Raw genomic sequence first — 12,034 nt, forward strand, 5'->3', positions numbered from 1 at the left:
TTACTACTATGATATCGTCTCTCTATTTTCTGTTGTTTATCGCTGCCGGATTTGACCACCGGAAGGCCAACGATGAATTACGATCTTCCCCTCACCCATACGCTACTCTCTTCCTATTTTCTATCTCGGTGCATCACTGTTACGCCGGACTCCGGCGAACTCGAGCCATAAACAGTCGACAACCCCTTTTTGCTCCAACCACATCTCCACGCCACAACCACTGGCCAATGCCCCTTCTCCCTTCCCCCGCTCACGCTTCCTTTTTGTTTTCTTTCATTTTTAATTGTCCACTGGTCAGTGGCAGAAGAAAATCCGACTAGCAGTGGCTTCACATCCTCCTCCGTCTTGCTGGTTCTGTTCGTTTCCTAAGAACAGGGTTTGTTTGATGCTATCTGATGCGTTGCTTGTTCGGTACGAGATCTGGTCGTCTTGCGTTTTCCGGTGACTTAGTTGTCTTCTCCGTTGTGTTTTGTTTTTTTGTTCGTTGCAGATGATGTTGAAAAATAGGGTTAAAGGGACTTGAGGTTTTTTATTTCCACGTTGGCAACCGTGTCATTTTTTCTTCCATGTTGGCAGCTTGTGTGGAGGTCTGTTAACTAAAAGGGTATATGTGGTCTCAAAATTAGACGGCAAGGGTAAAATTGACCCCATACTTTAACGAAGGGTATAAGTGGCCTATTTTCGATAGTTCAAGGGTATTTTTGAGCCTTTTTATATTAGTTTCTCATATGTAGGCCAGTTGACATATTAAAATATTATGCTTCTCTAGGTATAACTCTTTGTTTCTGATTTAGTGTTTTTAAGGTTTGCAATTATTAGCTTCCACATAATGTCTTCTTATTTCAATCCCGATTTAGAAGTGACTGATGGTAATATAATTAATGTGCTCTAACCAGTCTAACGTTTAAAAAAGAGTGTGAAAATAAAGCCAGCATTCAATGCTTTCACAGATTGTTTGAATGATTGTGACACATTATTTCATGGCGAGTATTATATTATATAATGTTACGATATTGATCATTTTATGTCGTTGCATTATGCGACGTATTAATAATTTAAATAATAAATTTGTAATATTATAAAGAAAAGTAGAAAAAAGGTAAAGTTATTATTAAAAAAATGTGGGGTAAAGTTCTTTGTGACTTTTTCAAAACGTTCTAAAACTCTCTTCCACAATATTAAAGTCATCATTGCTAAAGATTTCTTCCACAATATTAACTCCGTTTTATTATTATTATTATTATTATTATTATTATTATAATATATATATATATATATATATATATATATATATTAATTAATTTGATCGTAGATTAAAAAATAACGAAAATGTTTGAATTTGTTCTTCTAAACCAAAAAAATTTGAGGAAGAGTAAAATATAACACCCTATGAATCTTACATGATCTTAATATGTCATGTATTGGAATTGAAAAGTTGTGTATTTAATGAATGAAAAGCAATAATATACATATATTAGAATAGAGAGCAGTTGAACACCTTTTATAAAATAATTAAACTATACATATAGGTTAAATTTTATTCCTTTTATTTAGTGTAAACTAAATTTTGAATATGCTTAGTAAAATTTCTGAATTCGCACTGACCTTAAGGTTGAGATGTGTTTGTATTAGACTGGTATATACCTGGCTAATCATGTACGAAGATTTATGTGATAGTACGTGTTATGTTGTTTTGCTTTCCTGTTCAATTTTGTTACACTAATATTTTAAAAAAATTCTTTTCTGGATTCGGTTTCAAATTTTTCTTTTCAAGATGTCACTAAAACCAAAGTCTTAATTTTAATGGATATATAAACAGATTAAGAAAACTCCATTGCCTTATTTCTAAACTTGATGCATAACCTAAGCATCACCACTATTTACCCATTAAAGTGGAATTTTTTATCGAAATTTTATATTAGTCAGGTCTTGAAATATAAAAGTACCTAACAACGGATGAAAACAAAAAAACAAAAAAAAAATAGCAAGTGTGCTAGCCATTTAAGTTTGACGCATTGTATTACTCCATCTCTATTGCTGATATAAGTTTGGTCAATTGCATGCAATAGGAGGGGTAAGGAAATCAATATCTGTAAATTTTAGGGGTGTAAGTGAATTTTTTGAGACACGTTTAGGAGGTAATATATACATATATATGTGTGTGCCTGTAATTTCTTATATTTAATGATACAGAAAATGATAAAATGTTATCTTATGTTTGCGAATATACTTAAAAGGATGCCTTAAATATACATTTGAGCAGTTTCGATCTAATAAATTTGTCAAAAATGAACGCTTGTGATCTGTTATGACGATTAGATTTTGAAAATTGTAATAGAAAATTTTCTATAAGGAGCAATGCACTCTGAACGAGCACTATTTATTTCATAGGACTGAAATCAAATTTTGATAGAATTAGTATTAATTTATTATGTTCCCCTCCCACTTGAAAAATGGCCAGACACAATTTTCTGCAAGTAGATGTGGAAAATAGAAAATGCTTTTTGATTGGACAATGAAATGAAACCGAGGGAGTATTTAATGGGGAAAAGTCAGACCATTTCGTGTGATTAAAGACAATCTCGAGTTTAAATTATAACCACGATAACGTGGTATATTCTAACTTATAATGGAGGATAAAGTTAAATCATTTCGCATAATTTAAAGATAAATTTATTTTTTTATTCTTGAGTATTCAAATGATAGTTTGTGAATGTAACATGCAGTAATGGTTGGTGAAGGAGGTGGCTTTGTGATGATAATTCAAACACGTGATTTTGGAATTGGCATTTTAGTGGAGTACAAAACTACATTTATTCCATCTGCAAGTGCTAGCCAAATTTTTAATTGTTGCCAATATCTAATGCAATCTTTTTGAGGAAAAAAAAAAAACATTTGTTCTAGTTGATTTTACTTCTCAAAAAAAAATAATGGAGCCCCACAATAAAGGGTGTCATCTTTTAGTACTATAGTTCCAACACACTTTTCGTCGTCAGTTTCCAATCGTTGTCCAATTTAATAAAAAAAAAAATTGTGGGCCTCACCCATATATCTTAAACAACAAATAATATAAAAAACAAATTATGGGCCCCACAATTCTATGATATATATATACATCCATTCCATTTTTTTTAATTGTGGGCCCCACCCATATATCTTAAACAGCAACTAACATAAAAAAAAAAAATGTGGGCCTCATAATTCTATGGTATATATATATATCCGTTCCAATTTTTTGAAAAAAACAATTATGGGCCTCATATATATTAAACAACAACTAATATTAAAAAAATAGTGCAAATTAATAATGTCAAAAAAAAAGTGTACCCCATATTAAAAAATTAAACAATATTCATGTAATTTTCAATATCTCATTAAGTCAATAATGATGGATTCATTGTCACGTGCGAATTCGTAGCAAATACTAATATAATAAAGTTTTAAATACGGCGCACAAACTACAATGTTATATTAATCGTGTTTTGAACATAGTATCCCATATTGACAAAATCAAGCGATATATAAAAACTAAAATTAAAAAAAAAAAAAAAAAAAAAAAGTGAGCCCAACCGGCTCTTCTTAATAGTAGAAATATAATAAAGTTTTAAATACGGAGCACAAACTACAATGTTATATTAATCGTGTTTTGAACATAGTATCCCATATTGACAAAATCAAGCGATATAAAAAATAAAAAAAAAAGTGAGCCCAACCGGCTCTTCTTAATAATAGAAATATAATAAAGTTTTAAATACATAGCACAAACTACAATGTTATATTAAAAAAACAAACCATGTCAAAAAAAAAAAAGTGCAAAAAAAATTATGGGCCCCATATATATATGTGTGTGTGTGTGTATGCATAAAAATAGTGCAAATTAATAATGTAAAAAAAAAAAAGTGCACCCCATATTAAAAAATCAAACAATATTCATGTAATTTTCAAAGTATCTCATTAAGTCAATAATGATGGATTCATTGTCACGTGTGTATTTGTAGCAAACACTAATATAATAAAGTTTTAAATACGGAGCACAACTAGAATGTTATATTAATCGTGTTTTGAACATACTATCCCAAACAAACAATGTCAAAAAAAAAGTGCAAAAAACATTTGTGGGCCCATAATTCTAATGTGTATATATATATATATATATATATAATAAAGTTTTAGATACGGAGCACAAACTACAATGTTATATTAATCGTGTTTTGAACAATAGTATATGTATATATATTATATGCATAAAAATAGTACAAACTAATAATGTCCAAAAAAAAACGACACCTCATAAAGGGTGGACCTCATACTAAACAACATCAAGCAATATTAAAAAAAAAAAAAAAAAAAAAAGTGGAACTCACCATCTCCAAACTCACAGTAAAAAAAAAAAGTGGACCTCATATTAACAAAATCAAGCAATATCAAAAAAAAAAAAAAAGTGAACCCCATATTAAAAAAAAAAACTAATGTTAAAAAAAAGTGTAGACTTTGTATTCGTAGTAAACACTAATATACTAAAGTTTTAAATACGGAGCACAAACTACAATGTTATATTAATCGTGTTTTGAACATAGTATCCCATATTGACAAAATCAAGCAATATATATATATAAAAAAAAGAAGTGAATCCCATATTAAAAAAAACAAACAATGTCAAAAAAAAATGTGGGCCCCATAATTCTAATATATATATATATATATATATATATATATATATATATATATTCACTTTTTTTATATATATATATATATTGCTTGATTTTGTCAATATGGGATACTATGTTCAAAACACGATTAATATAACATTGTAGTTTGTGCTCCGTATTTAAAACTTTATTATATATCTACTATTAAGAAGAGTCGGTTGGGCTCACTTTTTATTTTTCATTTTTTATATATATCGCTTGATTTTGTCAATATGGGATACTATGTTCAAAACACGATTAATATAACATTGTAGTTTGTGCGCCGTATTTAAAACTTTATAATATTAGTGTTTGCTACGAATACACACGTGGCAATGAATCCATCATTATTGACTTAATGAGATACTTTGAAAATTACATGAATATTGTTTGACTTTTTAATATGGGGTGCACTTTTTTTTTGACATTATTAATTTGCACTATTTTTTTAATATTAGTTGTTATTTAATATATATGAGGCCCATAATTTTTTTTTCAAAAAATTGGAACGGATATATATATATACCATAGAATTATGAGGCCCACAATTTTTTATTTTTTTTTTATGTTAGTTGTTGTTTAAGATATATGGGTGGGGCCCACAATTTAAAAAAAAATGGAATGGATGTATATATATACCATAGAATTGTGGGGCCCATAATTTTTTTATATATTATTTGTTGTTTAAGATATACGGGTGAGGCCCACAATTCTTTTTTTTATTAAATTGGACGACGATCGGAACTGACGATGAAAAGTGAGTTGGAACTCACTCTTCTATATAGTACTAAAAGATGACATCCTTTATTGTGGGGCTCCATTATTATTTTTTGAGAAGTAAAATCAACTAGAACAAATGTTTTTTTTTTTCCTCAAAAAGATTGCATTAGATATTGGCAACAATTAAAAATTTGGCTAGCACTTGCAGATGGAATAAATGTAGTTTTGTACTCCACTAAAATGCCAATTCCAAAATCACGTGTTTGAATTATCATCACAAAGCCACCTCCTTCACCAACCATTACTGCATGTTACATTCACAAACTATCATTTGAATATTCAAGAATAAAAAATAAATTTATCTTTAAATTATGCGAAATGATTTAACTTTATCCTCCATTATAAGTTAGAATATACAACGTTATCGTGGTTATAATTTAAACTCGAGATTGTCTTTAATCACACGAAATGGTCTGACTTTTCCCCATTAAATACTCCCTCGGTTTCATTTCATTGTCCAATCAAAAAGCATTTTCTATTTTCCACATCTACTTGCAGAAAATTGTGTCTGGCCATTTTTCAAGTGGGAGGGGAACATAATAAATTAATACTAATTCTATCAAAATTTGATTTCAGTCCTATGAAATAAATAGTGCTCGTTCAGAGTGCATTGCTCCTTATAGAAAATTTTCTATTACAATTTTCAAAATCTAATCGTCATAACAGATCACAAGCGTTCATTTTTGACAAACTTATTAGATCGAAACTGCTCAAATGTATATTTAAGGCATCATTTTAAGTATATTCGCAAACATAAGATAACATTTTATCATTTTCTGTATCATTAAATATAAGAAATTACAGACACACACATATATATGTATATATTACCTTCTAAACGTGTCTCAAAAAATTCACTTACACCCCTAAAATTTACAGATATTGATTTCCTTACCCCTCCTATTGCATGCAATTGACCAAACTTATATCAGCAATAGAGATGGAGTAATACAATGCGTCAAACTTAAATGGCTAGCACACTTGCTATTTTTTTTTTTGTTTTCATCCGTTGTTAGGTACTTTTATATTTCAAGACCTGACTAATATAAAATTTCGATAAAAAATTCCACTTTAATGGGTAAATAGTGGTGATGCTTAGGTTATGCATCAAGTTTAGAAATAAGACAATGGAGTTTTCTTAATCTGTTTATATATCCATTAAAATTAAGACTTTGGTTTTAGTGACATCCTGAAAAGAAAAATTTGAAACCGAATCCAAAAAAGTTTTTTTTAAAAATATTAGTGTAACAAAATTGAACAGGAAAGCCAAACAACATAACACGTACTATCACATAAATCTTCGTACATGATTAGCCAGGTATATACCAGTCTAATACAAACACATCTCAACCTTAAGGTCAGTGCGAATTCAGAAATTTTACTAAGCATATTCAAAATTTAGTTTACACTAAATAAAAGGAATAAAATTTAACCTATATGTATAGTTTAATTATTTTATAAAAGGTGTTCAACTGCTCTCTATTCTAATATATGTATATTATTGCTTTTCATTCATTAAATACGCAACTTTTCAATTCCAATACATGACATATTAAGATCATGTAAGATTCATAGGGTGTTATATTTTACTCTTCCTCAATTTTTTTTGGTTTAGAAGAACAAATTCAAACATTTTCGTTATTTTTTAATCTACGATCAAATTAATATATATATATATATATATATATATATATATATATATATATATAATAATAATAAAACGGAGTTAATTAATATTGTGGAAGAAATCTTTAGCAATGATGACTTTAAGATGCTAAACCAAGAGAGAGTTTTAGAACGTTTTGAAAAAGTCACAAAGAACTTTACCCCACATTTTTTTAATAATAAATTTACCTTTTTTCTACTTTTCTTTATAATATTACAAATTTATTATTTAAATTATTAATACGTCGCATATGCAACGACATAAAATGATCAATATCGTAACATTATATAATATAATACTCGCCATGAAATAATGTGTCACAATCATTCAAACAATCTGTGAAAGCATTGAATGCTGGCTTTATTTTCACACGCTCATTTTTAAACGTTAGACTGGTTAGAGCACATTAATTATATTACCATCAGTCACTTCTAAATTGGGATTGAAATAAGAAGACATTATGCGGAAGCTAATAATTGCAAACCTTAAAAACATTAAATCAGAAACAAAGAGTTATACCTAGAGAAGCATAATATTTTAATAGGCCAACCGGCCTACATATGAGAAACTAATATAAAAGAAAGTATAATACTATCGAGAGAATAATCTCCTCCCTTAAAAGACTTGTTAATACTAAAGAACTACATCGTGAATGTTATTGTGTTGTTGTCTCAGAAGGAAGGATATTCAATTTATGAAAGTCCAAAAGTTTTCGTCCATGAAAAGAATTAGTATTTCTTTTCGAAATAAATACAATTATGGTAAACTCTGGTATTTAAGGTAAAAAATTCAGGACAAACTCTAATAATTTCTTTGTATAGTATATCCGTATTGTTATTTTAAATACAATGTTTGTTTTGATTATACTTAAATTTTATTACATTGTATCGTTAAATCTATCGTCATGTAAAGTGACGTCTCATTTTGTATGAGTACTGATCTAGTGTGATCGCATCGTTACTTTATTTTATATTTTCATACATTGTTGTTACTTATTACTAAATAATTTTGTTTTAATCTTTACCCTACCTTTTTTTTTGTTAATATAATAACTATATCCTGTCCTCTATTTTTTTATAATATTATAATTTATTTTTAAATTACTGACGCATGACATTACTTAAAACAGAAAACGTTTTAGTATCCTTAACATTATATTCATCAAAATAATATAATACTTGTCGGGAAATAATGTGTAGCAACCATTCAAACACGTTGAGAAAGGATTGAACGGTGGCTTTCTTTCACCTACTCTTTTTAAGATGTTAGTACTAGGGAGAGGGCATATTATCATCAGTCATTTCTTTGTCCTTTATTTTAAAAAAAAAAATGCAGTCTCTATTTTCCACACCTGTAGAAAATTGATTGGTCATTTGCCTACTGTGAGGGGAACATAATGAAAGAACTGTCCACGTTATCATGGAAGGCTATGATAAAGTGCTAAGGGGTTGTTTGGTTTGAAGACAAGTTATATTGAGATCAATTATGTTGATATTATTTTTTATTGGCTGTTTGATATGTTGTATTAAAAATAATATGCATTGTATAATTTCTAATAACTAGTTGTTTGTTTATAAGAATATCCTCCTGACAGGCAAAAACGGGTTTGAGGGACCTTAGGGGTATTTTTGTCATTTTGTTGTTTTCTTCAGGAATTGGTAATCCGGTACTATTATTCCACCCTCTTGAAGTTATAAGTTATACCATGGAGTGGTCTTTATGTTATACCAGAATTAGTAACCAAACAAAGAATAAGACAGTTTAAATTTTTTTATCCCGGTTATGTCTATACAACATACCAAACGTTCCCTAAGTACACGTTGAGATTAGAACGAATTCATATTTGGAGACGAAGATTTACCTTTTTATGTTAATTATTCCCCTACCCAAAATGAGCTAGTTATTTTATTCATTTCCTTCAAAGCGTATGACACTGAGAAAATTATACGAGAATACAAGTGATAGCGATAGTGATAGGAAATGCTGAATCTTCAAAGCATAGACCAATGGGAAGACTTGCCCTTTTCACAAAGAAGAAGTGGAGACACGGCTGTCTTATAATCGACTCCCCAATGGGTCCAGAACCATAATAGCCCTATAAAAATCCTTTTGAATCAAAATACCCAATAAAAAAAAAAGTTACAAAAATACCTATAGCGCAGTATTTTATTGCGCTATAGCAGTAACGGAGATGGAGCCATTAACTGCTATAGCGCAGTAATTTACTGCGCTATAGTGTATATAGACAGGTCCTATAGCGCAGTAATTTACTGCGCTATAGTGCGTTGTTTTTTTTTTTCCAACTCTTTTAGTTAACCCTTCTTCCATTGTCCTTTTAACGTATTTTGACCATATATTAATCATGCTTCGCGACCCCGAAACATCAATATTTTATATAGAACCCTACTTATTTTTGTGCGATTAATAAGGTAGGATCAATACATCAAGGATACGCAAAAGTTCGGATGGACGTTTTAGTGGCTGAAAAGTGCTCGAACGCCATTTTCGTTTGAAGGTTCGGTGACATTATCTTGAAGTTCTTTGCGAATACTTAAATTTGTTCATCAATAATTAATCAAAAGTTTCTCAAAATGACAGCATCCATACAAAAAAAAAAAAAAACTTAATTAAATTGCACCATTCATTCATAACCTTGAGTAAATGAAAATACTTAACATACTAATATTCTTCAAAATAACAGCATAATCATACAATCATCAAAGTAAGAGAAAATCTTAAAAAACATTCATCAATTAATGCCCTTGAGTTGATCTTCCCCCACCACCGCTAGACGTGCCACCACCGCTAGAGGTACTTCCACCACGAAAGTTTCCTCCACTACGAGAGGTACTTCCACCGCGAGATATAGTTTGGCCACCATGTCGTAAGGGACACTTGCGCTTATCATGACCAACATAATTGCAAAATGAGCATTTTCGAGTGTATCTCCCCGGTGGAACATCCATTTCATTATGAATACGCGAGTATGCATTCTTTCTGAATTTACGGATAAATGCTTTATTTGCGACCATTGAAAATGGATTCGGTGGCCAATAACTCTCACCGCCAAGTGGGTAGAACCTTCCAGCATACGTTCTTGTATAATTTTCAACTGTATATTCCTCAGCCATGTACGAGGAGGCGTTCTTTCCCATTGTGATGAAACACTTGAAGGCATGAGAACATGGCATGTGATATGATTGCCACTTGCCGCATGTGCATGTTCTTGGAATCTCACAAATTGTATGGACGTTACCTCTTTTACCTTGGTGTACACTTGTTGTGAGTTCAAATATGCGCTCTGCAGGGTTGTACTCCATCCGGTCATGTTTCTGAGCCTTATATTTGTGGTGCTCGAACAGTTTTGACGGTTTTGGCAACCATCTTAGACCTTCTGTTGCATATGTTTTGGCCTCTTTTGATCTAGTGACGAACCGCTCCACAACTTGCTTAAATGTCATTCTCACAATTGCGGTGACAGGTAGTCCGCGTGCAGATTTTAACAAACCATTGAATGACTCAGAGCTATTTGTTGTCAGCATACCCCATCGCCTACCTTTATCCTGGTGTAATGTCCATTTGTCTTTATCAATTGCATTCAACCAGTGGAAGGCTTCCTCATTCGCCCGCCTAATAATGTCCATCTGCAGGTTAAACTTCTTCTCCTGATGCTCTGTTGCAGCCGCCCACATCCAATTGCAAAGTGCTGGGATTCGATATGCCTTTTGGAAGTTTGCCTTCAAATGCCTTAAACAATAACGATGATAGGCAAAGGGTGGCTGCCACCCCTGCAAATTGAACATATTGTGCAATATGCCAGCATTTCTGTCTGATATCACACAGATTCCCATGCGATCCTTAATAACGTGTTGCCTTAAGTAGTCCAAAAACATACCCCACGTACTAATGCTCTCATTAGCTGCAATTGCAAAAGCTAGAGGGAATATAGCTCCATTTGCATCCATTCCAACTGCTATTAGCAGCTTTATGTCATACTTCCCATACACATGTGTTCCATCTATTGATATTACAGGCCGACAATGAGCAAAACCATCAATGCATGGTTTAAATGCCCAAAACACAAAATCAAAAATATTACCGGGCACACCAGGTTTCGATTTGAGCTTCCATTCAACAACAGTACCATGATCGAAATGTTGTAGAGCCGCCATGTATCTCGGCAACTTCTTGAAAGAGCCCTCCCAATTGCCGTAGATTATCTCATGTGCACGCCTACGCCCAAGATACGCCTTCCTTCTAGTAACCGTTTTGCTATATACTTTCAGGACGGCTGTAATACAATATTTAATAGGGTACCTGAAAAATTTCAAATATCAGCATGTAACAACGACGGACATTATATTAACAACAAAAATAAAATTAACTTAGGCGAAGGGGATACCTTGGGTTTTTTTCAATGTCGGCAACTAATACACGCGCAATCAAATTAGTATCTAGATTGCAATGATCATCTGGGAGGTCACCCATATCACAAGTGTGCTTTGTGTAGAACTTTGAAATAGTCCACATCTTTTCAGCAGTTTCCTTACCACGAAGCATCCATTCGCAGCCTTGATATTTTCGCTTACAGACCAATCGCCAAACTTTTCGTGTGGAATCGTCAACTTTAAACTCCCTCATCCCCTGGATGCAATAAATCTTAACAGCCTTTTGCAATGATTTTTTTGAGCTGAAAATCATCCCTTTTTCAATATGAACCTTCTGTTTTAAAAGATCCACTGGCTCTTTCCACAAACTTCGTCGAACATGATCATCATCCCTAGTAAAGACAAAGGCATCTGGGCGATCTTGAAGATGATCAAGATAGGGGATCTCATCGGAATGCCACTGAATCGGCGTCGACTCTTGCTGTTGAAATTGGCTTTGCGGTTGAACCGGA

The sequence above is a fragment of the Lycium barbarum genome, chromosome 6, assembly GCF_019175385.1.
Source record: "Lycium barbarum isolate Lr01 chromosome 6, ASM1917538v2, whole genome shotgun sequence".
NCBI lineage: Eukaryota > Viridiplantae > Streptophyta > Magnoliopsida > Solanales > Solanaceae > Lycium > Lycium barbarum.